Raw genomic sequence first — 26,444 nt, 5'->3', positions numbered from 1 at the left:
TGCTAAGTTATAATCTTATATAATGTAATGTAGTCATGGAGTGATAGCCTTCACCTTTGTCGTGTAACATAACCTAATCAATAGAGTTACATCCTTTGCCATATTCTGTTAGAAGCAGGTCACAGGACATGTCCACATTCAAGGGAAGGATAGTCATCACATTAGGCATCACCTCAGGGGGTATGTATCACAAAAGAGTTATAATATTTATTCATTTCATGTGAGTATTTAGAAAGCACTACTAAAGTAGACTTGGATCAAGAATGAGAGTGAGAATGTCTCCCATTTCACTTGCTGTCAAGTTTCTAGTTTCATGTTCATATAAAATAGTTGATCTATAGGAAATATCCTTTGAATTAATAAATGAGAAAATGCTTGGGACTTAACATTTGATAGAATGTAGCTCTGCTGCTAGTCTCTGGCCAGAGAAGATGCAGAATAAAGCCCATGGATGATGTGACTTCATTGGACTCTTCTAAAGATTCCCAGACAACCCAGTGCACTGCGCCCAAAGGTTTCACAACATATAACACAGTTTGTGTTCATAATTTCAGAGAATTGTTTTCTACCCCAGCCCTAGAGTTACACTGTTCTACCTGGCACTGTTGGGTCTCACAGAGCAAGAATCCAGTTTGTGATGCAGTGCAGCATAGATGACCAGTGATTTAATCCATTCCACTCTTACTTTAGTGAAACTGCTTCCATTGATTCCCTATGATGCATTGCATTTTCTGGTAAAGATCACATTGGATGTTATTGAACATCACACTTATTATGTGACATTTTGATATCGTCATCATCAGCTGGGGAAACTGTAGAAAGCTGAAACATGCAATCATAGCTCAGGTCTATGAATTCTGAGGTCAAAGAATAATTCTCCGTTTCATTTTATTCAGAGCTTTCAAAATTTTGAAGTCCCTTACATACATTATCTGTAAAATATTGTGTTATCCAAAGATTTCCTACCACATAAGTGACACATGCCCACTCATGGTAGGTCTCCCTTTCTGAATTTATTTTTAAGTTTATATTTTCCACAGGTGCTCCTAAATGCTTTTTGTAAATGCAGCAGCATAATATTTAAATGTTGGACCTTGATATCTCCAAGACTGATTCCCTTCCCTTGATAAGGAGTGGGCTTTAAAGGCTCCAGGAGGACCAGGGTCGGTGTGCTTCTTTCCTGTCGTTGTGGGTTGAGATAGGGTTGGATTCTGTAAGAATGTCCAAGGTCAAATAAGAAATAATAGGTCTGAAATTTACAATGATTACAGGGATGAGATGGAGAGGGGATCAAGCTGCAGGGACCAGAAGATGATGATGAATGCAAGGGTGGGAAAACAAGTCACAGTTGGGTAGGTGAGGAGGACCAGACACATGGGATGTCAGCCCATGCTAATGGACCAGAGAAAGTTCCAAAAGATAGGGTGGAATTTTCTTAGCTTGCCATGCAGGTCTCCTGTTACTTGGACTCTCCATCTCTTGGTACCTGATCCTTTCTGGCCATATTGAGTGTTTAACTATTCCCTTATGAAACTCGGAGTGTGTTTCCTGGTTTTTGTAAATGTTATTTCTAGATGCACTCCTAATATATCCTTCTTTATTTTATATGATTGAATATCATAATCACCTCTAAAATGGAATTTGAAATTTACCTCCTCTGAGAAGTACTCGGTCCCTCCTCCTTCTGTACACTCATCATAAAAGCGTAGACCGCACTATAGGGTCTTCCCTACATAGCGTGAGAAACCTGCTCACTGAGAACAGAGGCTAGGACCTCACATATTAGGTTCTTCTTTGAATTTTTTTTTTCATTCATCTAAAATCAAGGGAACTTTGTAGGAGTCAGTGCTGTGGAAGACAAAAGGACCCAGTCTCTGAATTCAAGAAACTTACTTTAATGGACAAGATGACACGTCTGCAAATGTATAATATATGGTAAGTAATGAAAACTAGCATTTTGTGGTACTTTATAAGCCACAATCATTACCTCTTTGCTTCTCACAAGACATATGGGTCAGATAATATTTCCATAACTTCACAAGTGACAAAACTGATAGATAAATGGGAGTACAATGATTGTCCAAGGAATACAAGGAACACAATCATTGTCCAACAGTCTTAATTAGGAATTTAATTTTAGATTTTCTGCTGCAAATTTTATGTATTTTCCTCTAACTCAGGATGTCTTTGACCAAAATGAAGGATGCAAATGACTTTTATGGGAGTTTCTGAAGACAGAGTGCTTGCTTTTCCTGCACTGGTTCAGGAAGGCTTTATGGAGAGCGTACTAAGTGAAATACCCCTGGAAGCATAGATAAAAACTTCATCAATGAAGTAAAAGTGAGAAGCAGTTTAGAAAGGGAGGAAAGAATGAACATGTTGCATTTGGGGCATAAAGTCTGACTGGGAATAATATCAGAAAGCTTTAAGTGCTTGCTAAAGTTTTAAATGATCTTTTTGCAACAAGAGTGTTAATGGCTTCAGAAGAAAAAACAATGATGAATGTGGTACCTTAAATGTCCCAATGTGGAGGTGAAAAATGGGATGAATTGCTGATGGATCCTAAGGTAAGATAACCAGATAGGAGACTTGAATACAACTAGGTGTGATTACCTCTGACAAATGGAGTGTATTGGTAGCAAAATTGTGTTTAGAGAAATGGTCATCATATTACACTCAGAGAAATCTTAACCCACCTTTGATATTTGGCAAGAGATAATAATATTTAGGCAATAGAAAATGTAGTTTGGTGTTTTTGATAAATCAGTACAGATAACGTTTGAACACCTGTTATGTACCTGGCATTGTCTCAGCTGCTGAAGATACCACAATGAACAATACAAAAATGCCTTAATGGAGCTCCTATTCTGGCATTAAATGTGTTCCCGATACAGATAACAGACGCTTAATGATAAACAACCACTCTTTTTTTAGAGGTGAGGAGTGGAGAGGGGTGGATGGTGTGAAGGGCAAAAAGAGAAGCTGGCTGTGAAAAGAAAATGTCTTATTTTAGCAGTGTATGCCTGATGAATTGGGATGAAGCTAGAAAAGCCTTTATAGTTGAAACTGCTTGAAGAAATTCAGCTGAATGAAAAACAGAATCTTGTTCCTGTGGGCAGCTGGATGAAAAGTTTGAAGCTTTGTTGTTGTTGAGAACACTGATCCTTCTCACCAAGCTATTCAGAATACTCTGGTCTCCCAAGGCAATGCGGAAGCAGGAAGCAGGTACTGGAGCAAATTTTTTTCTAAATTTAAAATAAATCCAGTGGGTTTTGTGCCAAATAATCACCAGCTGCTGTGAGATCAATGTGTGTGGAATTATTAACAGGAAGCAAATTACTAACTACAACCTGTGGAGAGAATTCGTCTCAGGCAAGGACTTTCTTTGAAGGATTGTGCCCAGTGTGAAAACATTTAATTTCCCCACAGTCACTCCACAGGGAGCCACCAAGGGTGCCATTGGTAATAAACAAGAAGTTGCTGGATGCAAAGCTTTGGAATCACTAACCTGAAATACAGAGAGGGAAGTGTAGCAGAGAAAAAGTACATTCCATCAACAATATCTTCAAGCTTTGGTATAAAACCTCCAGGTTAGTGAACAGGTCCCTGCATTGGATTTGAGACCTTGTGCTTGGAATGTCCTCAATAAATATTTTCTGTTATTGGTTGAATGAACCATACCTTTACACTCATGAGAGTGTAAAGAAACTGTGTTTCAAAAGGTTAACGTCTGTGTTGCCTGGTCTGTGGGATAGATGAGATGGAAGCAGTATTTTTCCATCTTTATCTGCCTGAGAATCAAGTACTGAAATGTGAGTTGAGACAAGGTCAGACCTGCAGCACCCACTTTCCCTAGGACACATACGGTTTTGGTCAGCAGTTGACCTGCTATGTATCACCTGTCTCTTTTTCACTTGCATGTTGAAATGAACAGTTGCCACTTTGAGCAGTGGTTATAATCGTGTGTGGGATCACAATGAGTCTACATTTTTTTGCAACAACTGTGACCTTATCCAATCTTACTTTTAGATAAGTGAGAAAAGGAGAGTATTGTTTTATACCTGGGGAGAGGGATGAGGCCTTGGGAGTCTGAGTCAGGTGGTAAAGGGCTCTGGGATAGAAGTGTCACAATTTAGATCAGAGTTGGTGACTATGCTGTACTAAATTCACGATAAAGTAAGTAAGATGATATAAGTAAGCAGAAAAAAAATAGCCAGAATTTAAGATAGAGATCGAATACATAACACCTTGGAGACCAAGTAGAGACAAAGTGTACTAGACTTTCCATTTGTCAATCATCAATTCCAATCTCACAAAGTCTGACTTAATTTTGGTTTGCCCTTCTTGAATTCTATAACATTTAAAAATTATTGAAATAATGCTCATTCAATATATTTAAATTTGTTTAAGTGGATTTTATTGTTTGCAATTTAAAGAATCTGGACTAGACACTGCTAGGGCTGGAGATGAGAGAGGGTCAGGAAGGGCTGCCCAGACTGTCTTCAGCAGTAGATGGTGGACATTAAGTGGCCTTTAATATGTAAATAACCAAGTATTAAATGCATTATTCTTGGAATGAACACAGGGAATTAACAATGCTATGGATACTTTTAAATGTGGTCTCATTTAGTCATTTATATTCAATTTAATAATTTATCCTATCTTCTAGTAGACCTTTGCTAAAATAGTTTTCAAAAAATGAGTATGTGTGGACCTCTTTGAAAAGTTTTTTTAAAAAAGTCTTTTGTGTCTCAAAGAATACATAAATGAAGTTCAGTTTTACTTGATACTTTGGAATTATTGGCAATTTGCTAAGTATGATTAATTTGCTAAGTATGCTAAGTATATAAATATCATTATATTACAATTATAGGAGATTGTCTTTACTTTGATGAGAAACTCACTGTAGTATTTAGGGTAAAGCATCATGATGCCTGAAATGTAGATATGGTTCAGGAAATAAAAGCTAAGTAAAGAAAATATGGGACAATGTTAAACACACATACATATCAACACACTCGTATTTAATTTGAGATGGTTGGGTAGATGGGTGTTTATATTAGATTTTCTAAGCTGTGCAACAAATCACCACGAATTATGTAAGTTAAAAAAACTCACACCTGTATTGTTTCACAGTTTCGATGGGTCAGGAGTCTGGGCTCAGCTTAGCTGGGTCCTCTGCTTAGGGTTTCACAGGCTGGGCTGTGTTCTCATGAAAAGGTTTGCCTGGAGAGGGCTCTGTTTCCAGGCTCATCAAGGCTGTTGGCAGAATTATCTTTGTAGCTGTGTTCATGTCAGCTTGCTTTTGAGATCTAGAAATGCATAAAGACTCTAACAAAACAGGCACCACACTCTTATATAATCATGTGCACATAATCAGGTGTGTCACTGTTGCCACATTCTCTTGATTAGAAACAAGTTGCAGGTCTTTATCACACTCAAGAGATAGGGATTACACAAAGGTTAATTCTAGGAGTGGGTGTCATGGGGTCCGCCATAAAGTCTGGCAACCACAGGGTTCATGGAAGGCAGAATAGGAGAGACCCCTTCTGGCCATATTTAAAATGGATATCTTGGAAACTTTATGAGTAACCAGGGGATACTTTAAGTGAGATTGCAGTTCATTGCTCTATTCTTTCAACTTCTCTCTCTCTCTCTCTCTCTCTCTCTCTCTCTCTCTCTCTATATATATATATATATATATATATATATGTATATGTATATATATAAAACACATATATATATATACACACATAAATGTTCAATATAAATATATATACATTCAATATAAATGTACATATTCAAACAGGAGATGGTATTCTTAATATTTGAAAATGTGTCTCAACATCCAATTATGCTGCAAAAGAGAACTTTCATCTTCTATCTTTGTAACCAGTGAAATCATTGCAAGAAAGTATTTGTCTAAGGAAAAAAATGTACATTTTAAAATCACTTGGAATTTGAGGGCTTCTGAGAATACTTTTTTAGATCCCTGAGTTTCGCAGATGCTGTATTAAGGTACAAAAGTTTAGTGAAGCAGTTTAATGATGGCTAGTTTTAACTGTCACTGTCAACTTGGCTAGGCCTGTCAATCAAACAGGAGTCTAGGTGTTTCTGTGAAGGTGTTTTGCAGTTGTGGTTAACATTTACAATCAGTTGACTTTTAGAAGAATAAGTCAATCATATAGGTGAGCTTCATCCAACATTTGGAAATCCTTAAGAGCAAAAGCTAAGGAGTTATGCCGCCACAAGCCAAGAGACACCAGGAGCCACCAGAAGCCACATGAGGCTTCAGAAACATGTAGAACAACTTAAAGAACTGCAAAAAAGAGATAGTTTACTGAACAATTACAGTTGGAGATTTCCATTCACCCCCCAAAAAATTGATGGAAGAAGTAGACATAAAATCAATAAGAATATGTTTATCTTCCTAAATATATGATTTTGTGGAAGAAATTGTATGGAGATTGGGATTTCCTAGATCAAATGACATTCACTTTTACTTTGGAGGCATCAGAATAATTTGTTTCCTTGCCTGATTCCAACAAAGAGCATTGGTGGAAGAAGCGAACTAAGAGAACATATTGGGAACCAAGCCTTCCCAGGAGCATGTGAGCTTCACTGGCCCGTGAAGTAGCCCAGGGGTTGCATTCTGTCCTCACACAAAGAACCTGTTGCTAATTAAAGATTTAAGAAATACAGCGGGATAAGTAACATCAGCCCAGATGGCATGGCAAGAAACCTCCGGTGAGGCTTGAGGCAGACAGTAATTCTGCATGATTTGTCAGCTAGACAGGGGTCTGGAATGATTGGCCCAATACACTTCAGGTGGAAATTACCTTCAAGGACTGGGGACTCGGGGCAAAGTAGAGACTGCTAACTCCTCTTTCAGAAGGTTTTTGTTTGGTTCACTTACTTCAAAATAGAGAGATTATTTTTTTTTCAAGCTGAGTTTTATTTATTTTCATTTTCTTTTCTCTTGGGATGTAATTTACATACAATATATCCTAAATGCTCAGTTCAATAAGATTTAACAATAATATACATCCATGTAATCAATAACAAAGAGAAGATATAGAACATATTCATAGAGAGACCTTTTATTCTTTAAGCTTCATGGAGATTTCTGTCTAGTTTCCTTACCTCTTTATAGGACTCAATAACCACATGAATTCAATGTGTGCTTTAAGTCCTGCTGTGTAAAGAGCATGAACGTTAGATTTGTAAGGGATGCAGTGGTGGGGTATGTCCCATAATGTGTTCCTTAGAATCTAAGTCCATTAGCAAAATGGCGGGTAATGTATTAAAAAGGAAAAAAGGTGGGTTTGTAGCCAAATAAAATCAGGAAATATTGGTTCAACAATTAAGATTTCGATTTTTTAAGTTGAAAGTTGCAGAAGTTATCAGAACCTGTAATAATTTAAGAAAAAAGGTAACTGTCCCTCCAACCCTGGATGAGCTGGCTTTATCACCGGATTCCCCAAGTCTACCTGTGGGGTTGTATCTGATCACTTGGCAGAGGGAAAGGAATAGAACAGACTACCTGTCCTCACCTTAGGTCAGTGCCTGGCACCTGCAGCTTGGCTGATGCTGTGATCTGGGGAACCTGCGCCATCATCAGCTCAGCCAAGGTGGATTCACAGTGATGTGACCTAAAGCTTAGAAGATTTGAGTGGTCCTCATTGAGAAAAAATTACAAAATTATAAATACATTAGGAAAGCAATTAGGAATGCATATTTAAAATGAAAATATCCATCATAACGAATTGCTAGAACATTAGAGATTTAGACTCCAATTGTTCTGAGCTGTCTTTGGATAGTTGACCTGCTATGCTGACATGGAAATACTTCCCGATTGCAAATTGTCCCCCACTCCACACACACCTGAGAATATTCCCAGCAAGTCTGAGCGATCATGGATGGAAGAGGAGTGTCTTAGTCAACTTGAGCTGCTCTAACAAAACAGCAGAGGCTTGGCAGCTTATAAACAGCAAACACCTATTTCTTGAAGTTCTGGAGGTTGGGAAGTTCAAGATCAAGATGCTGGCAGTTTCGGTGTCCGGTGGGAACCTGCTTCCTGGTTCATAGATGGCTGCCCTCTCCCTGTGTCCTCACATGGAGGAAGGGGTGAGAGAGAGATTTCCCAACTGGCTTTTACAAGGCACTGATCCCATTCCTGAAGCCTCCACCCTCATGACCTAATCACCTCCCAGATATCCCATCTCCTAATACCATCTCCTTGGGAAATAGGTTTCAACATATGCATTTTAGAAAGACACAAACATTCAGACTACAGCAGGGGAAGGAAATTGATAGGTCCTCAGCCTTCAGTTGCTTCAGGCTAAGTGCTCCTTGGTCTATTCTTCTGACCCCATACTCCTTCCCACAGGGCTAAGGATAAGGACCCTAATTCCCATGTTACAAATATAAGTAGTATCACAATTTATTAAATTTTTCCTAGTTTTCTAATATCAAAAGATAAACTCTTATTATTGACATTATTGAAATATATCTTTGTTTGTAACAGTAGCTACCATATACTTTAAGTAAAATAAATCATAACCAACCTTATTATAATTTTGCAAATCTCCTAGAAAAATATGGGAGCATACGCATCATTAAAAAATTGGTCCCCCTCTACTCAGGCCATTTTGGATTTGGGGTTTAAATCCATGGGAAGTAATCTGAATTTTCCTTTGTGCATTGTTTAGCTCGCTGTTGCACTAAATAGGTGTTAAAAAGATTACAGAAGAGCTTGCTGTTTGTGCAAGAATATATTAAACACATATTATAGACTTCTGGTATAAACAGAGTACTAATAATTTAGTTATATTCTGCTTAAATCAATCTGGTGTTAACTGACCACAAATAGAATGTTTCCAAAGAAAGTCAAGGAGAACAGTTAAGGAAGACTGAGCATTGGATTTCTGAGTGGAGCTTAAAAGGACTAAATCCGTGCCTTAGACGACTAACAGATGAGAGCTTCTCTAACATTGGGGAGGGGGAGAGCACATCCAGGGGAGTGCAACTGGGAAAGACAGAATAAAATTAAGCAAAGGAAAATTGAGCGAGGGAAAATTAAAGCAATCCTAACAGTGAGGGCTATTAAACCATTGAAAAGTCTCCCGAGGGAAGTGATGGAAACCTCCTTGCTTGAGTCATTTCAAAATCGACAAAGCAACGGAAAATGTACTGCGGGGAGCAATCCAGTGCCAGCAGGGAGCGGACACGATGATTTAATAGTTCTTTTCCCTCTCTCATTTCCACGTTCTGTGAAATTGTATTGCAGCTATGAAACAAGATATTCTTCACTCCGACAGTATGTTTACAGAGGCTTCATCTGAAGCACAACGTTGAAAAGAAAGAAAAAAAATGCACTTAAAAATTCTGTGTTCAAATTCTTTTTATGAACTGGGATTTCAGATAGGGTGTAACATTGGAATTTAAGTTGAACTTTGTGTTCCTTTGACTTAACAAGTAAGAACTTCTAGAACTTTAATAAATGAATAATTCTGAAGCTTAGCTTGTATTTGTCCCAGTGTGAAACGGAATACTAGGCAGAGTAAAGTTTAATATTTTTTGGAATTGCCCATGTAAACATCAAAAGTGGTACAGCTTAGGCAATAAGCATTAGTCAAAAGCTAACTTTAGCACAAAAGGAAGAGAGGAATACAATGAAGATATCAGATTCCTCTTTGCACCTGAAAATCTAAAGACAACGATATTATTTTTGAAAGGTGCTCTTGAATTTTATTGCTGGGTAATTCTTGCTTAGAGATTAGAGCTGATCTTAATAGCCAAGAGAATATTGTGGAAAGAAACCAACATATGACCCAGACACTGAAGACATAAGCAACTTCATTAAAATCAGTGTTGGGTTTTATCTTCAAAGTGTTTAAAGACCTTGGTGTGATCCCTAATCAAGGGCAATTTATTATGTCTTTTTAATTGTTTCCTTAAACTGTCATACTGATTACTTACCGTGTTCCAGACATGCTAAGCCATTTTCATATATAATTCATTCAACAATATCGAATTCCTATGTTGGGCTAAACATGGCACAACAAGAATTTTTAAAAGTAAATTTTCTATTTGAATGATTTCTGATTTACAGATGCATGGAAGTAATGCAGAGTTCCCCTACATTTTTCATCCAGTCTCACTCTCCCTTAATAGTATCCTCTTACATTACCAGGCTACGTTTCTCAAAACTAAGACATCAACTAAAGCCCTTCCTAGTAAACAAGGTCCACACTTTACTGGGATTTCAGCAGTTTTTCACTAATGTCCATTTTCTGTTCCAGGATACAGTCCATTGCCTGTAGTCTTCATGTCTCCTTAGCCTCCTCTGGTTTGTGACAGTCCCTCAGACTGTCCTTGTTTTGATGACCTTGATAGTTTTAAGGTATTCTCACCAGGTAATTTGCAGAATGTGGGTGCATTTTCTCCTGAATAGACTTGGTTAAGGGTTTTTGGAAAGAATATGACATGGGCGAAGTGCCCTTCTTGTCACATCATATTGGAGGCACCTGACCTCCACGTAACATCAGTGCCATATCTCCTGGTTAAGGAGCGATGGCCAGTTCCTCCAGTTTGAAGTTATTATTTTTCCCTCTACCTACTCTACTCTTGGGAGTGAGTCACAAAATTCAGAGTACTCTCAAGGGGGTGGATTAACTGAACCTTCTATGGGGAAAATATCTACATATATTTGAGGTTTTGTGTAAGGGAGAGTTTGCCTCTTTGCCTTCATTTATTTGTATATTCAACCATTTATTTATACAAACTATGGATTTATTTTATCCTGTGGATGATAATCCAATGCTACCTTATTTATATTGTTGCTCAAGTGGTCCTGGCTATTGGTAGCTGTTTCAGTTGGGCTTGTGTGTTCCCTTTTTTGAAAGTTATATTTCATTTAGAGTTCCTATAAAATATTGGCTATATTCCCTATGTTGTACTATATGTTTGTGTTGCTTATTTATTTTATACATAGTAGTTTGTACCTCTTCATTCCTTACCCCTATTCATGTGTTCCTTTGATATGTCCCCATCATTTCTTTCTTTTTTTTTTTTCAACACTTCCTTACTTTCTAGGCCGAAGAGATGCTCCAGGATCATCTTGTATATTCCCTGTCAATGTTCTAGAATCAGACATTTCTCCAAGGAGCCCTGGATTGCTTTCTAGCAGAAAATATTTAGAAATCAGAATCTGGATGTTAGCATCCAGGTGTCAAGGCCGTCTCAGTGGACAGGCTAGATAACACATGTATGTGTACAAACTAATGTATGCAGGGTGGGATATTGCCTCTGTATCCTCTGTAAATATATGTATATTTATATGCACACACATACACACACACACACACACACACACGAGTTCATACTGATGTCTTTGACTAATCCAACACTCACCACAGGGTTCATTCCAGCCTTTCCTTCTTGCTTACCTGTAGTTTCCTTTTCTAACAATGAGAAACTTGATTCTAACCATCCACCATCCATCTCTTACTTGTCAAACACCAGTACACATGTAAAGAAGTTTGATAATAGTTAACCCCCTTTGCCGTGAGAAGCAAATTTACAAGGGAGTACAGTTTCTTTGTCTTTAGTCTTACAGTTTCCAGTTAAAACAACATTTTCCAGGCTAACTTAGATCCTCCACCCCTGCCCCTTCAGTGAGGTCATATCACACATCTCAGGTACTTTGATTCATTTGGCATTCCATTCTCAGAGCCCTAGACATTCTGGTTTAATTTTTACTTTTTAGTTTGCATACATTCAAGTGCACTGTTTGGCATGTGCAGCTCTATGGGTTTTGACAAATGCACAGATTCCTGTAGGCATCACCCCAGTACCACACAGAATGGTTCCTTCACTCCATTGTCGGATACATACAGAGACTGTGTTCTTCCAGCTTATGGCTTGTTTTTTTTTTCATTTTTAGTTGTAGCTTTTGAAGAGTAGAAGATCTAAATTATCATCGTTTCCAATTTGCCTTTCTTCTTTTATGATTATGATTTTTGTATGTCTTCCTTAAGAAAATTTTACCTACCTGAAAAGTTATTCTCCTATGACTTCTTATAGAACTTTAATGGATTTAGCTTTTATGTTTAGAGCTATGATCCATCTCAAATTAAATTTTGTGCGAAATGTGAGTTAGGGGTGTGTAATTAGTTTATTTTCCTTCCACGCGTTTATTAAGTTATTGAAGTGATATTTTCTTTCAAAAGACATTCTCTGAGACACCTCAGGTCTTTAATGAAAAATCAATTGAATGTATATATGTGGGTCTATTTCTGGTCTCTACTCTGTTCCAATAATCCGTTTATGTATCCACAAACCAATAACTGTACTTCATAGTAAGTCTTAACATCAGTTAGTGTGCATCCTCCAACTTTATTCTTCTTTTCCAAGATTATTTTGTATCTCTTAATTTCTTTGTATTTCCATATATATCTTTTAACATCTTTATTGGAGTATACTTGCTTTACAATGGTGTGTTAGTTTCTGCTGTATAACAAAGTGAATCAGCTATACACATACATATATCCCCATATCTCCTCCCTCTTGCATCTCCCTCCCACCTTCCCTATCCCACCCCTCAAGGTGGTCACAAAGCGCCAAGCTGATTCCCCTGTGCTATGCAGCTGCTTCCCATTAGCTATTTACGTTACATTTGGTAGTATTCCATATACATTTTTGAACTGACTTCACAATAAACCCTGTTGGGGTTTTGAATCCATAGGTCAATTTGGGGAAAATAGATACCCTATAAATATTGAGCTTTCTGATTTATGAATATGATATATCTCTACATTTAGTTATAGTTCCTTTAAATTATCTCAGTAATGCTTTTTATCTTTTAGAAAGAGGTTATGCAGGTCATTTGTTAAATTTATTCTTATATATTTCAGGTTTTTTGATGCAATTTAAATGGAATTAATAAATATAAATATATTTAGATTTTTAATTTCTGCTTATGTCATTTGGTAAGGGTTTTTTTTTCCCCCCAAAGAATTTCTCTATTTTATTTCTAGTCTCAAATTTTTTGGCATAAAGTCATTTTAGTATTGCTCAGCATTTTAATTTCTGTAATATCTATAGTAATATGCTTCTCTTTCCTACTGGCAATTGGTGTCTTCTTTTTGTTTCTTGATAAGCAATTCTTGATAAGTAATTCTCTGCCTTTATGTTTTCATGAAACAACAGCCTTTGTTAATTTCCGGCATTGATTATTGCTCTATGTTTACACATTTTTCTCTTTTCTTGTGCTCTTTTGAATTAATGGAAATTTACTATATTTTTCATCTCTAAGTTGTGTGTTATTACAGTTACATGTTATTATAAGTCTTTTCTCTTTCCTTGACTTTTATGTAAATAGATATTTCATTACATTTTCTTCTCTATTTACTTGTGTGTTATATTTATATTATTATGCTATAATTGTTATATATTATTATATTTTAGATTGGTCCTTACATTGTTTATTTTGACTTGTTACTGCCTAGCATATTTTAGTACTTTTAGCACTTTCCACTTAGTGCTAGGATCTTTATCTCCATTTATACCCACTAGGGTTTTTTTTTCTATGTATTTTAATTCTGCATATATTTTAGTCTCCATGAGGCTTTAATATTCATGCTTTGCATAGCTCATATATACTTATATTTAATTACATATTTACTATTTTTTACTCCTCATTTCTTCTGGCATTCCCATGTTTCCATCTGGGATATTTTTTCCTTCTCAGAAAATTATCTTAAGTGATTCCTTTAATGATGCCAACTGGCAAAAAATTCTGAGTTTTTGTTTGGCTAGAAATATCTCTATTAAATTTTTTTGTTTCAAGGGTATATTTGCTGGGTATTGAATTTTATAGAAATCTATGTTAGCTGTTCCTTTCTTTCACCAGTTTAAAGATAATATTCTGTCTTCCAGGTTTTGTCATTTCTGCTCTGAGATCAGGTACCAGTGTAATTATTTCTCTGATGGTGATTTTTTCTGTTTTCAAAATTTTTCTTCTGCCTTTTCCTTTTAGCAATTTCATTATGATAAGTCTATGGATAATTTCATTTACATTTTTTTCTGCTCATAGTTCACAGCTCTTTTTGAACCAGAACCTTTGGTTTGGGAAACAGTTTTTAACAGGTTTTCAACTATGTTTTCTGCCCCATTTTCTCTTAACAACCTTCCTGGGACTTCAGTTAAACTTTTTTCCCCCACTACATAACACATGGAGGAAAAAGTTTAATTTGTATGGAATTAAAGCATATTTTTCTTTGATGTTTTCTCCTACATTTTTCATCCTTTTTCTTTTACAAGTCTCAGCCTATATACTTTCTACTGACCTATTTTACTGTTTATTCATTCTCTTTTCTGCTGTGTTAAATGTGCTGGAAACCCATCTACTGACACTTGTTAAAGGTGAAAAGTCAGATTTTATTCAAACTATTGCCGTAGAAGAGAGAGACTTTGTATAGAACTGGGCTCAACTCCAAACACACCAAGGGCAGCTGGGGATTTATAGCCACTGGACAGGAGTCGGTGGATTGAAAATTGTTAAGATGAATTAATTAAATATCAAACATGGGGGGATTCCCATTAAACTGCTTTAGATTCTTGCTAAAACTGGGCTGGAAGGCCAAGGACTGCAGGTCAGGGTCCAGGCCTGGTTGAGAAGAGGGCTCAGAGGAGGCTGACTAATGTTTGATCAAGGATAGAGGCCTTGTCAACTGACATCTTAATGTCCAGTATTGAATTTTTCAGGTTTGTAATATGCTGTCCAGGGATCCAAGTTGTCAGGTTAGACAGTTTACCAAGGTCTCTTCTTTTTCACTGGGTCCTGAAATCCAGATGTCTATACTTCAGCCTAATAAACTACTGAATACTCTGTTCTGCATTTCAATGGTTTTGTGCTTAGTTTCTTAGCTGCTTGCTTTGTGCAATTTCTGACTTCTACAAATGCCTAGAAAGGGGAAATCACCAACTTCAGACTCACTTTTTTTCCCCAGTGGTTGCCTTAAAGTTTATAATATACATTTATAATCAGTCAAAGTATACTTTCAAATAACACTACAATGCGTCATGAGTTGTGTAGATGCTTTGTAACAGAGTATTCTCAATTCCTCCCTCCCATCTCTTATAACATTGCTGACATTCATTTCACTTATCCATAAGATATAATCACCAAATACATTGTTGCTGTTAATTTGAATAAACTGTTATGTGTTAGACCCACTAAAAATAAGAAAATTAAAATTTATTATTAAATTTAAAAAATTTAATTTTAGAAGTAAAATAATTTTACCTTCATTTATTCCTTCTCAAATGCTCTTCCTTTCTTTTGTAGATCCAGGATTCTGACCTTTATCATTTTCCTTCTCTCTGAAGAAAATTTTTTAACATTTCTTGCAAGTTAGGTCTACTGGTGAAAAAGTCCCTCAGTTTTCTTTGTTTGAGAATGTTTATTTCTCCTTCAATTTTGAAGGTAATTTCAATGGATAAAGAATTCTAGGTTGGTGGTTCTGTTTTTTCAAGACCTTAAATATTTCGTTCCACTCTGTTCTTCTTGCATGGTTTCTGAAGAAAGGTCTAGTGCAATTTTTATCTGTGTTCCTCTATAGGTAACATATTTTTCCTCTCTGGCTTCTTTCAAGAATTTTTCTTTATCCTTGATTTTCTGCAGTCTGAAACTGATATGCCTGAGTATACTTTTATTTATTTTTTTTGGTATTTATTCTGCTCTGTATTCCCTGAGCTTCCTGGACCTATGGTTTGGTTTCTGACATTAACTTAAGGCAATTTTCAGCCGTTGTTGCTTTAAATATTTCTTCTGTTCCTTTTCTTTTTTTTTTTAATTTTCTTCTCCTCAAGTATTCCCATGACACGTTATGTCATACATTTTGTAATTGTCCCACATTTCTTGGACATTCAGTCCCATTTTTTCATTTTTTTTCTCTTTGCTTATAAATTTGAGAAATTTCTATTGACATATTTTCCAACTTGCTTATTCTTTTCCCAGCCCTGTCTAATCTACTGACGAGCCTTTTAAAGGTACTCACCATTCTGTTACAGTGTTTTTGACCCAGTATCTACTTTTGATTCTTAGAGTTTCCACCTGTCTGCTTACATGTCTGGCATGTTGTCCACTTTTTCCATTAAAGCCCTTAGCATATTAATTACTGTTATTTTATACTTTCAGTCTGATAATTCCAAAACTTTGACATACCTAGTCTGCTCTTACGCTTGCTTTGTTTCTTCAAACTGTTTTTTTTTTTTTTTTTTGCCTTTTAGTATGCCTTCAATTTTTTCATTGAAAGCTCTATGTACTGAGTAAAAGAGAGTAGGGCAGATCAGCCTTCAGTGTGAGGTTTACGTTTATCTGGCTAGGAGTTAGGTTGTGTTTACTCTTCCCTGTAGCCATAGGTGTTAGAGGTTAACATTTTCTCTGTTTTTTTTCCTCCCCTGTTGTCTGGGTTTCTCTAGAGAATCTTTCTCTGGGGTCTGAGCTTTGTTATTCTTTTAGTTGCAATCCACTGTGATTTTATAGATGCCTAATTAACTTTGTGGTAAGGTATGAGAGGATGGAAAACAGTCTGTAATCTTATGATTAGGTCTCAACCTGTTAGTGAGCCTGCAGCATTGGGCTGTGACCTTCACAAGAGCGTCTCAGCTTTTTCCACCTTAGGTGAGACAACAAGGTTAGAGGTGTCTGGAGTGGGGTTTTCCCTTCCCCCAGATTAGTTAGGCTCTGGGAAAATCTTATTTTTTTTGAGGCAAGTCCTTTGTTAAGAGAAAATAATGTTCTGGCCATATATCAAAATAGTTATCTTTCCTCTCTTCCTCCTGGATCCTGAGGAGATTCTTCTCAGGTTATATTCACACTGATAACCTGGTGGAATCTTGGGGGTAAAACTCATAAATGTGGGTCTTTCCCCCAAGACTGACCCCCTGGAGATTTGAAATCTCCAGCTTCTCCACTCTGAACATACAGCAATTTGTGAATTACCATTTAACTTTTTCTATCTTGATAAGAAACACACAGAGACATTATTTACTACATGTGTATGTGCATTAAGTACAATGATATTTGAAAGAAGGATTTCTATTCTATGTGCATATATACATGTATATATATTGTGTGTACATATATATATATATATATATATACATAAATACTCCTATGCATAATGTTTAAATATACATACCTATATGCAACTAATATATGTAATATTTATACCCATGTATATAAAAATATTTGTTTTAAAATGTATTTCTAGATAAAGGAGAATTATTGCTACAACAAAGAACATGAACTTCTTTAAGTCTTCCGACATATGTTCTCTCTCTCCCCATCTCTCCTCCTATTGTGTACGTATCTCTCTATCCCCTTCATATATCTATTTTTCTAAAGTACTCTAAAAGATTATATAAATTTATGTCCCCAACAGTTAGCTGAGAAAAGTTGTCTCCTTGCACCCTTTTGAAAATAATATATCCTTTTAGAGTCCTTGAATTCACCTCCCATATACCTTCATTCAGGGAAGGTGTATTATTTTTCTGCTTTGTTCTCCTGCTAGCTGCAGTGTTTGAAATGCTGGTAACTGCATGTTGAAAAGCTGACCCTGGATTTTCTGATTTCTTTCTTTCTTTCCTGCCTCTTACATGAGAGCAGATAATAGGGGAGCCCTGTCAGTAGACCATTCAGGTTCAATAGTAAGTCCATCTCATAATGTTCTTGGGCTATTGTGTTTGAATAGATTTTTTTCTAACTCATGGTTGCAGAAATATTAATCAAATGAATATTTATAATTTAAAAAGCATAACCATGTGAAATTTAACAGAAGGGTGCTTGACCTGAGGGAAACTTCCCTACAATATGAAAAGCAGTGCAACACGTTCAAAGGAGACTTGAACACACCCACCCTTCCCTCCTCATTTCACTCACTTAAAATCGGTGACAAGAATCTCGAGGGAGCTGTCATTTACTCTCTGGGCTGTGACTAATGCCCGATTTCTATCTTTGTTCAACTTCAAAGGAATCTGAAGGCAAGTAAAAGGCTCTCTTAGACATGAATCATAACAATCCCCATCTCTCTCTTTACAACTAAATACCAGGTCTTTCAAACAGAGTTCTAAGAAGGTCATGGATAGTCTGCAGGATCACTGAAGTCAGGAATGAATCAACAACACTCATATTGCTGAATTATCCATAAGAAAAGTCACTAGGAAGCAAACTAGAGATGGTGCAGTCCAACCGCTTCAACTCATATATGAGGAAACTCTGTGTTATCCTCTGCTCTGTCCACATTGCACTGCTGCTTGGCAGTAGAGGTAGAACTAGAAACATGTTATTCCAACTCAAGCCAATACCATTTCCATTATCCATTCAGATCAATGGTCTGTTCTTTACTCAGAATCACAGATAACTTGGATCTAATTATGTGAAACACCATAGGAGGAACATTGTCTTGTAAGGTATGAATATGCAAACACACATAGGCATGCATTTGATGGGATGAGTGGTCCTGAGACAATTTTTGAGTTCAGTAATCTGCCCCCATGTCTAGTAAAGAGTCCACTGCCAGGTTTTCAGGAAAAGTCAAGTATTTAGGGTCAATTTTCCTCCTGGAGGGCCATCGCTCTGTGACTTGCCATATAAGTCTGTGCTTTATGCATCGAGGTCCATTTTTATTTAATGAAAATTACTGCAGGGTAAGTACCCCAGAAATCTCAATACAGTAATTTCAACAAAAATATCTTATTACTTTTCTTTTTTCTCAATCTAGATTGCTTCCATTCTTTTGCCATCCATCTTTGTATTTGGTCTTGTTTCACTAATTATTTTCCTTTCCTCTTCTGAAGGAAAATAGATCTATACATTTTCTCTTCTTTGTTACTTGAGTGATATCCTTTGCATAGGCCAACATCTGCCCTTGGATCTGTGGAGAATAGGCTTGAATGTAATGTGTTTCACCTGTGTGAGATGTTATGAAGGTGGCAGAGAAAGACTGGTGACTTTTCACACTATGTCCAATGCCCAAAACCTTGGGCACACTTAATCAATTCATGTTCTTCCACTTTAAATTCAGATTTGTTACTTTCCATCCAAGTATATGTAAAAATGCATCATAAGGTGTGAAATGTTTTATTTTATTGGGAAGCTGTAATGCAATGACTGTAGCTACCATTACTTAAGAGCTTACTATATGATAGATATTACATGTTAAAAGTTTTTATCTTACTTAAATTCATTGGTAGGCAATCTTATCCCATTTGCAAAAGTGGAAATGGGGCCACAAAGAGTTCATGTAACTTCCCCAAAGTCATACTACTCATAAATGGCACAGATGGAATTTTAATTCCCAAACATGCTATACAGCCCACAGTTGTGGCAAAGTGAAACAAAATAACACACCCAAATGGACTAGCAATAAGTGGATGTGAAGTTCAACTTCATCATTAGGTTAAGTAGATAGGTAATAGGTAGATAAGAGATAGATAGATAGATACATGCATACATAGATAACAATTCCTTCAGTTGGGGAAAAGAGCAATGCTTTTCACTCTCATAGAGATGGGGCTCAGAGCTTTTTTATGGTGGTGCCCCCAGGAGGCTGGGATAGGTTCTCAGGGTATAAAGTCATAAAGAGATGGGACCAGATCTACAGAGGTTCTGAAACTTCCAAAGGACTCCCAAAAAGCTGATGATCCTGTGGGCCATGTAGATAAAGACAATAGTCATTGCAGCAGTGCATGCAAGGACAAATAATCAGTGACCTGCAGTACTGCTTATGAGAGGCCAGGGACATGGAACATCCCTAGGAGGGCAGGTGGGAGGAAATCCACAAGAATGACTGAAAGAAAGTGACTCTCCTGCAGCCCATCAGAATGGAGTTTGGAATAAAATGCTCAGCTATGTATATACAAGAAGTTATTCATTATAGATATGCTTTAAATTCCTATCTCATGTCAGACACCAGGAACTCAGAGTTCATATCAATGTGCAATAAAATACAGGAAATTATCCATGATGGCTAGGTATGCATTCTTGTTATTGACATTTAAAGTAATAAAAAAAATTGTGTTGAAATGTTCTCATTACCTCCATTTGATGTCAAAGCCTTATTGTAACCAGTAAAGCTAAGGAGAAACAACACTGGAGGCGGTTTTGGATGGAATCTTGACCTACTTCCCCTGGTGTGATAAATCTTGGGTATCAAGGACCGCAAGCAGTGACAGCAAATGAAGAGCAGAGAAGGAAGGCAGAATGTCTCAGTTGTGGAAGCTATAGAGTGTCCAGCAGATGATGTGCTCTCTAAAGATGCCAGCATTTGCACATGCAATCATGTGTCTCATCTCTGACACTGGATGTAGATTTTCTGGACCCAATCTGTGTAATCCATGGAGGAAGTGTTTTGTGAGGTTAAGATACAGACATCATAGGCCTCCAAACACAGCCTGGTATTGATTCTCTCCAAACTTACGTCCAGTGCAGGGTCATCACTGTGTCTTACTATCCATTCTGTCAATATCGATGACATTTCTCTGCTGAGTGAAATGTATGACACGTGTTTATTCTTATTCATATATCTCTAAATACAAATTAACCTATGTAAAAATAAAGAGTTACAAGAATGAAAATATTGATATTAATCTAAGAACACCCTTGAACTGAGGGGAAGGAGGTGGCAACAGAGAAAATGACATGTGCTTCTTCATGACTCATATTTAACACAAAAACTTGCATACCTGCCACTGGCTTCTTACTTTTCAAGTTACACTTGAGTGATAGGTAGGAAAGGCACGACCTATCATGAAACTACTGTTTCTCAAAAAATTTTAAAGCAAGCAGTTCTTTCGGCAGGTGAAGTGTTACTCTGTAGCCCTATGTGATTGGAAAAAGCAAAGATATTTCACTGAAGCAGGGGCAGGGGGCCCAGAGCACCCCAGCTCACCCCACTTCACTTCTCCCCAGCCACCCCCGACGTACTTCCTTGGAATATTTAGGGTTCTCTGAGTACCCCAGCTTACGACACTAGACTCTATGCTCCTGGAGAGAAGAGATCTGACTTCCCCATCTCTGTCTCCTCATCACTTATTTATTGACGAGAACTGTGACAGAGTCAGTAGCAAAACTAAAATTAGAACCCAGTTGTCCTGACTCCCAGTCTTAAACTTTTCCCCATTACACTAAAAACCTATCAATGGATTTTAAATGTTGCATCTCAGGAATTATATAGTTTTATGAAGCTAAAAGTTACATATGTTTATTCAAAAAGCCAGTAAAACTGAAAATCTGAGGGTTATTTTCTAGTCATTCCAATAACCTCCCAAGCATTCGGTAAGAAAATGTATTTACCACAGCTAATAAGACTCTTATTATCTCTCCACTATCATTACATTTCTTCAAAACATTTCCAATAAGAACACTCCAAATTACACCCCCCCTCAGCTAGCTCATCTGTTTAGTCAATAAGCAACGTTTTATTGCTTTTATGAATTAAGCCCACTTTGCATCCAATCATTTTGCAAACATCTGTAGCAGAAGCAGTCTAGGGAGCTTTTGAAAAATCAATCAGAGGGGAACAGCTTTCACTTCATCAGTTTTTTTTTTTAATTTTAATAAAGTATTTACACATGTTTGCTCTGCCTGAAATGGAAACACGATGGAGGCCTCAGCAGCATCACAGGATGAGGGCTCCTTTGCCAGGGCAGTGACTGCGCCCCTTGGCTTGTTCTTCTCGGGTGAGAAGTTACTGTCGCTGCTGCCTTTTGGTTGAACAACAGAGCTGAGCAAGTCTTACCTAGCCTTAGATGGGGGCATTGCTTATGTGAATCTCATTGGCTGGGGGAAGATGTCCATTTTTTATCCTTCTGGCCTTTCTATGAGCTTTACCTGTGAATGGAAGAAAGAGGGACATTTTCAATTATAACAAGGTTCTTAGATCTGGTCTTTACAAATGAAAAAATGATAAGTTACCTGTGCAGAAGTGAGATTCTATATGATTACTTGATATTGATTTCAGAAATCACTGTGAATGTAAAGTCAGGAAGGAGAGGGTCAGGAGAAGAGAGACTGCTGTATCCCAATGACAGCTACTGAGACTAAAAGCTAAAGGTAGAGATCATGGACCTCAGCACTTCCAAGAAGGAATTCTGAGGCCATTTTGGATACATTAGTTACTTTAGAAAATCTTGATTGTATTGATTTTTCATCTCTTTTCCTTTATTGTGCTGCCTTTAGAACATTTTGGAATTAGTTTTTTAGTATTTGACATTTTCTCATGCTGTGTGGTTTAGAAGACATTTCAACAGTGTGTAGAAGGGGGCAGGGGGATGGGAGGCACAGATGGCGCATTTGACGACGTTGGTTGAGGCAGAAACTCAGACATGGTTAACTTCTGAACCAAAGATGTTTTGGGCTAGAGGAGAACCATTTTAGTTGAAATCTTTCACTTTACTGATGAGAAATTTAGAGCCAGAATTGCAAAAGCTCTTCAAGGAGAAAACCTCAAAGATTATATTAGGGGTTCTTTATGTCACCTTGTTTTCTTTCCTATCTTTACCACTGATAGGTTTGAAGGAGATTTTCTTTTAAACGGTGCAGTAATATCATGCTACGAGAAGCATTCCTTATTAACAAGAGAAAAGTGACTTGTAGACCGTGAGTTTGTTGTGAAGAATAAGAGGATCCAGGTACCCACGCAGGTGAACCCAGACTTGAAGAAGCCCCCAACCAGTTAACTAATAGTAATGCACACCCCAGTCCTTTCTGTACACTTCTGAGCTGTGGGCCTCTCCGGCCATGGGCAGCAGAGGGCACCCACAGTGGCAGAGATGCAATTATCTTCTTGTTGGACAGGATGGTTTGGGAAGCAAAACCCTAGAGGAGAAATGAAGAGAGAGTTCAATTTTTTTTTATTAATTTTTATTGGAGTAGAGTTGCTTTACAATGTTGTGTTAGTTTCTGCTGTACAGCAAAGTGAATCAGCTATATGTATACATATATCCCCTCTTTTTTGGATTTCCTTCCCATTTAGGTCATCACAGAGCACTGAGTAGTGTGCCCTGTGCTATACAGTAGGTTCGCACTAGTTATCTATTTTATACACAGTAGAGTTCAATTTTTTAACCAGAGGCAATTTCCAGGAAGGTCTGTAGATGCCACCTGGCAGTTCAGCAGCAGCTCGGACTCAAGAAAGCAGGCTGTACTTAAGACTCCTCTTGTGGGAAGGCCAAGTTTAACATGCTTTATTCCCCCAAAGCCATTTTTGAATTCTCAGCTAAAAGGATTTAAGCAGAGAAGCACACTTCCATGCTCCCCAAAGGCAACCCCTTGAGCAAATACACTTCCAACTCACTTTTAAAAAGCTGCAATCCGCTTTGCACTGAAATGAAGCACAGCGTGATAGAAAGCTGAGGTTTATCACCAGACTTGTGATGAATATTCAGCTATAGCCTTCATGACTACAGGCATTAGAATGCTGTTGTACTAACCGGGAATACATACCTGTCTGTTTTCACATGCTTTCTGACAAATAGTTGGTTCCCACATGCACGGCGGTTAAACACATTATCTTTTTTCAAAAATGTCATAGATTACTTTGACTAACACCAAAAAATATATATATTTTGTAGCATGAGAAGACGAGAATATTTGTGCTTAAGTAATCATAATAATAGTGCATCATTACCCTGACTTAGTGTTTCACGGTTTCCAGGGCAAACATTAAGAGAACTGTACATATACTCTAAACAATCTCACACTTTTATAGGTCAATTATACCTCAGTAAAACTGAAATTTTTTCAAAAATCTGCTTTTGACTCCCTCTCTGTGGTGATTTGGAAACATTGCTGGTTTAAGTGGTGGTCCTCTAATTCCCACCTTGACACCCTCTGCGGCAAAGCTGTTCCCTGAATGTACAGATCACAGAAGTCAATGCAGACCTCAAAGTAATCTCAGAGTGAGCTCCCTCAGGCCACCTCGGTCTCCTGCCTTCTCCCAACTTGGTCACGATTGCTCTCCGATTACTTTGAATTTTCTCCCCTTGGGACGTTTCCAAGATGTTTTAGGCCACACGTCTTGGATCAGGGACCGGATTCTTCCTGCATTGCTGTCTATCCTCTGGGACTAACACCTGTTACACAAACAAGACCTTTTAAAAACGTTTTTTCTTAGGTTGGTTGAAAGGGATGTTTCTGATTCATCTTTGCATCAGTGGCCCAGTGTCATCACAAATGTCCTTATAATTGAAAGCAGGCGGCTGGAGCATCACAGGGGGAGGGGTGATGGTGGGAGCAGAGGCTGGAGCGTGAGATGTACAGGGTGACACTTGGCAGGTGTCTGTTGCGTGGATGAGCTGTAGTCCCACAGAGTGTGGGCTCCTTTATTCATGCTCGAATTCATTCATTACCTGGAGTTTAAGGGATGCCGGCTCCGTGCGCGACCCCTATTCTCTTGATGGCTGTCCTCTTATTTCTCCCTCCTCTTTCCTGAGCACCTTATCCATTGCTCTGCTGCGCCATCCTCCTGGAAACACCTTCTTCACCTTGGTTCCCAGGACACCTTCTCTCATGCTTTTCCATCTCCTCCTGACAGCGTTTTCTCAGTCTCCTTTCTGCATCCTCCTCATCTCCCTGACCCCCAGATGCTGGGGGGCTCAGGGCTCAGTCTTTGGCCCCATCCTTTCCCCTGCCGACCCTCACCTTCATTTATTGAGGGTCTACCCTGCGAGTGTGGCAGTTTCACTGTTACCTCTTTGATGCTCCCTAGCGATATTGTTGATAGGTGTCATCATTCCCAAGGAAACCAAGACTTCCACAGAATGAATAACTAAAGGAAGTTCTCAGAGCTTCCGGGGGCAGAGGTAGGATGTGAAGTCAAGTCTGACTGACACAAAATCCTGTTTTCTTCTGTGCCTATTTATAAAATGTGAAATTTCAAAAAAGGAGATGGCAAGTATTTTTTTTCCTGCCATGCCATCCTGCCTTCTGTCCTGAGGAAATTCCATACATTTAAACCAGACAGTCTTCCAGGGTTCCTGGGACCTTCTCTTTCCTTTTCCTCCTGTTTCTAATACCTCTTACATAGCATCATGTCTGGTACCCAGATGGAGAAGATAGAAACTATGCCCATGTGAATATTTTCAAAATGATGATATTTTGTAAAGAAAGTCAGATTCATGTTTAGTAGAAAGCAGTATATTTTCACTTAGCAGCCTTAATATTATTATGTCAGACACAGTAAACAGCACTCATAGTCTCTTATCCCCTATTGAGAAAATGAGCAACTGTAACCAAAGCAGCAGGAAAATCCAAACCCTGAAGAGTAGGGCTGAAGTTCTGAGACCTGGCTGAGGCCCTAGGCACGTATCACATTAAAGCCAGCCAGATTTCTTCAGAGAAAGCTCAGAGAAACAAGAATCATGAATGTGGATTTACAAAACAAGGATTCTGAGGGGAGGACTTGCTTTAAGGAAGGTGTAGACTTAAATGCTGACCAGAGGAAATGCGTTGGACTCAGAACCTATGTACACACTCAAACTAAGAAAACCACAGAAAACCGTCTTAATCATTGAACAACTGACCTTATATTGGCACATGTGGGGACCATTCAAGGCGGAGTCAACATGTTGAAGTGAAGGCCTGAGGTCTGCGGGTGTGCGGACAAAACGTGAGCCACTTCCTGCCAGAGAACAGGCACGGTAAACCCCCGGGAGGCGATCTGTCATTGGCAGCTCATCGTGGTATCTGTTCTTCCAACCTCCCCACGGCTCCTCCATGGATCATAACAGTCCTTATCCTCTCTGTCCCCTGCAGTTAGAAAAGAATATAATTCACCCAGTGGGACTTTGGGCCAAGGTTCCTTTCAGAGCATTTGGACATCGTTTCTTTGCTAGAAAGGGCATCCAGTACAGTTTATTAAAGACAAAAAACAAAAAGAAACCTGAAAACAAAATCTCTGGTCTCCTTCCCTATCTTTTTTTAATTGTCAGGAGAGCTGGCCAGTGGGTAAGTTGTTCTTTGTGTGAGTACGGTCATGGTGATGTGTATTTAATAGTAAGGATAAAATGGATTTGTGAGGCCATTGTGAAGGGGAATGCAATGCTAATGTACCATGCGGCTGGACTTGCAACTTTCCTTTGCAAAATTAAAGCTTTTGGAGAGAGGAACACTTAAAAGTGCTAAACTCTGGAAATCGATATCCGTCATGTGCAAACTGGGTTGCGTGTATGACAATAGATGACTGACAAACATTAAAATAGTTATTGAATTCTCACTATTTCTCACTGAGTTTGATTTACCATCCCAATTTTATGGATTAAGATAAATACCCAGAGAGATGAGTTAATTCATTCAGGAATACACTGCCCTATTTGAACACATCTAACTACCTGCATACTTTCCTTTCTCTAGAGCAATTGCCTTTCAGCATTTA

The sequence above is a fragment of the Stenella coeruleoalba genome, assembly GCF_951394435.1.
Source record: "Stenella coeruleoalba genome assembly, chromosome: 13".
In the NCBI taxonomy this organism is placed as follows: domain Eukaryota; kingdom Metazoa; phylum Chordata; class Mammalia; order Artiodactyla; family Delphinidae; genus Stenella; species Stenella coeruleoalba.
This window is presented reverse-complemented; position numbering follows the sequence as displayed.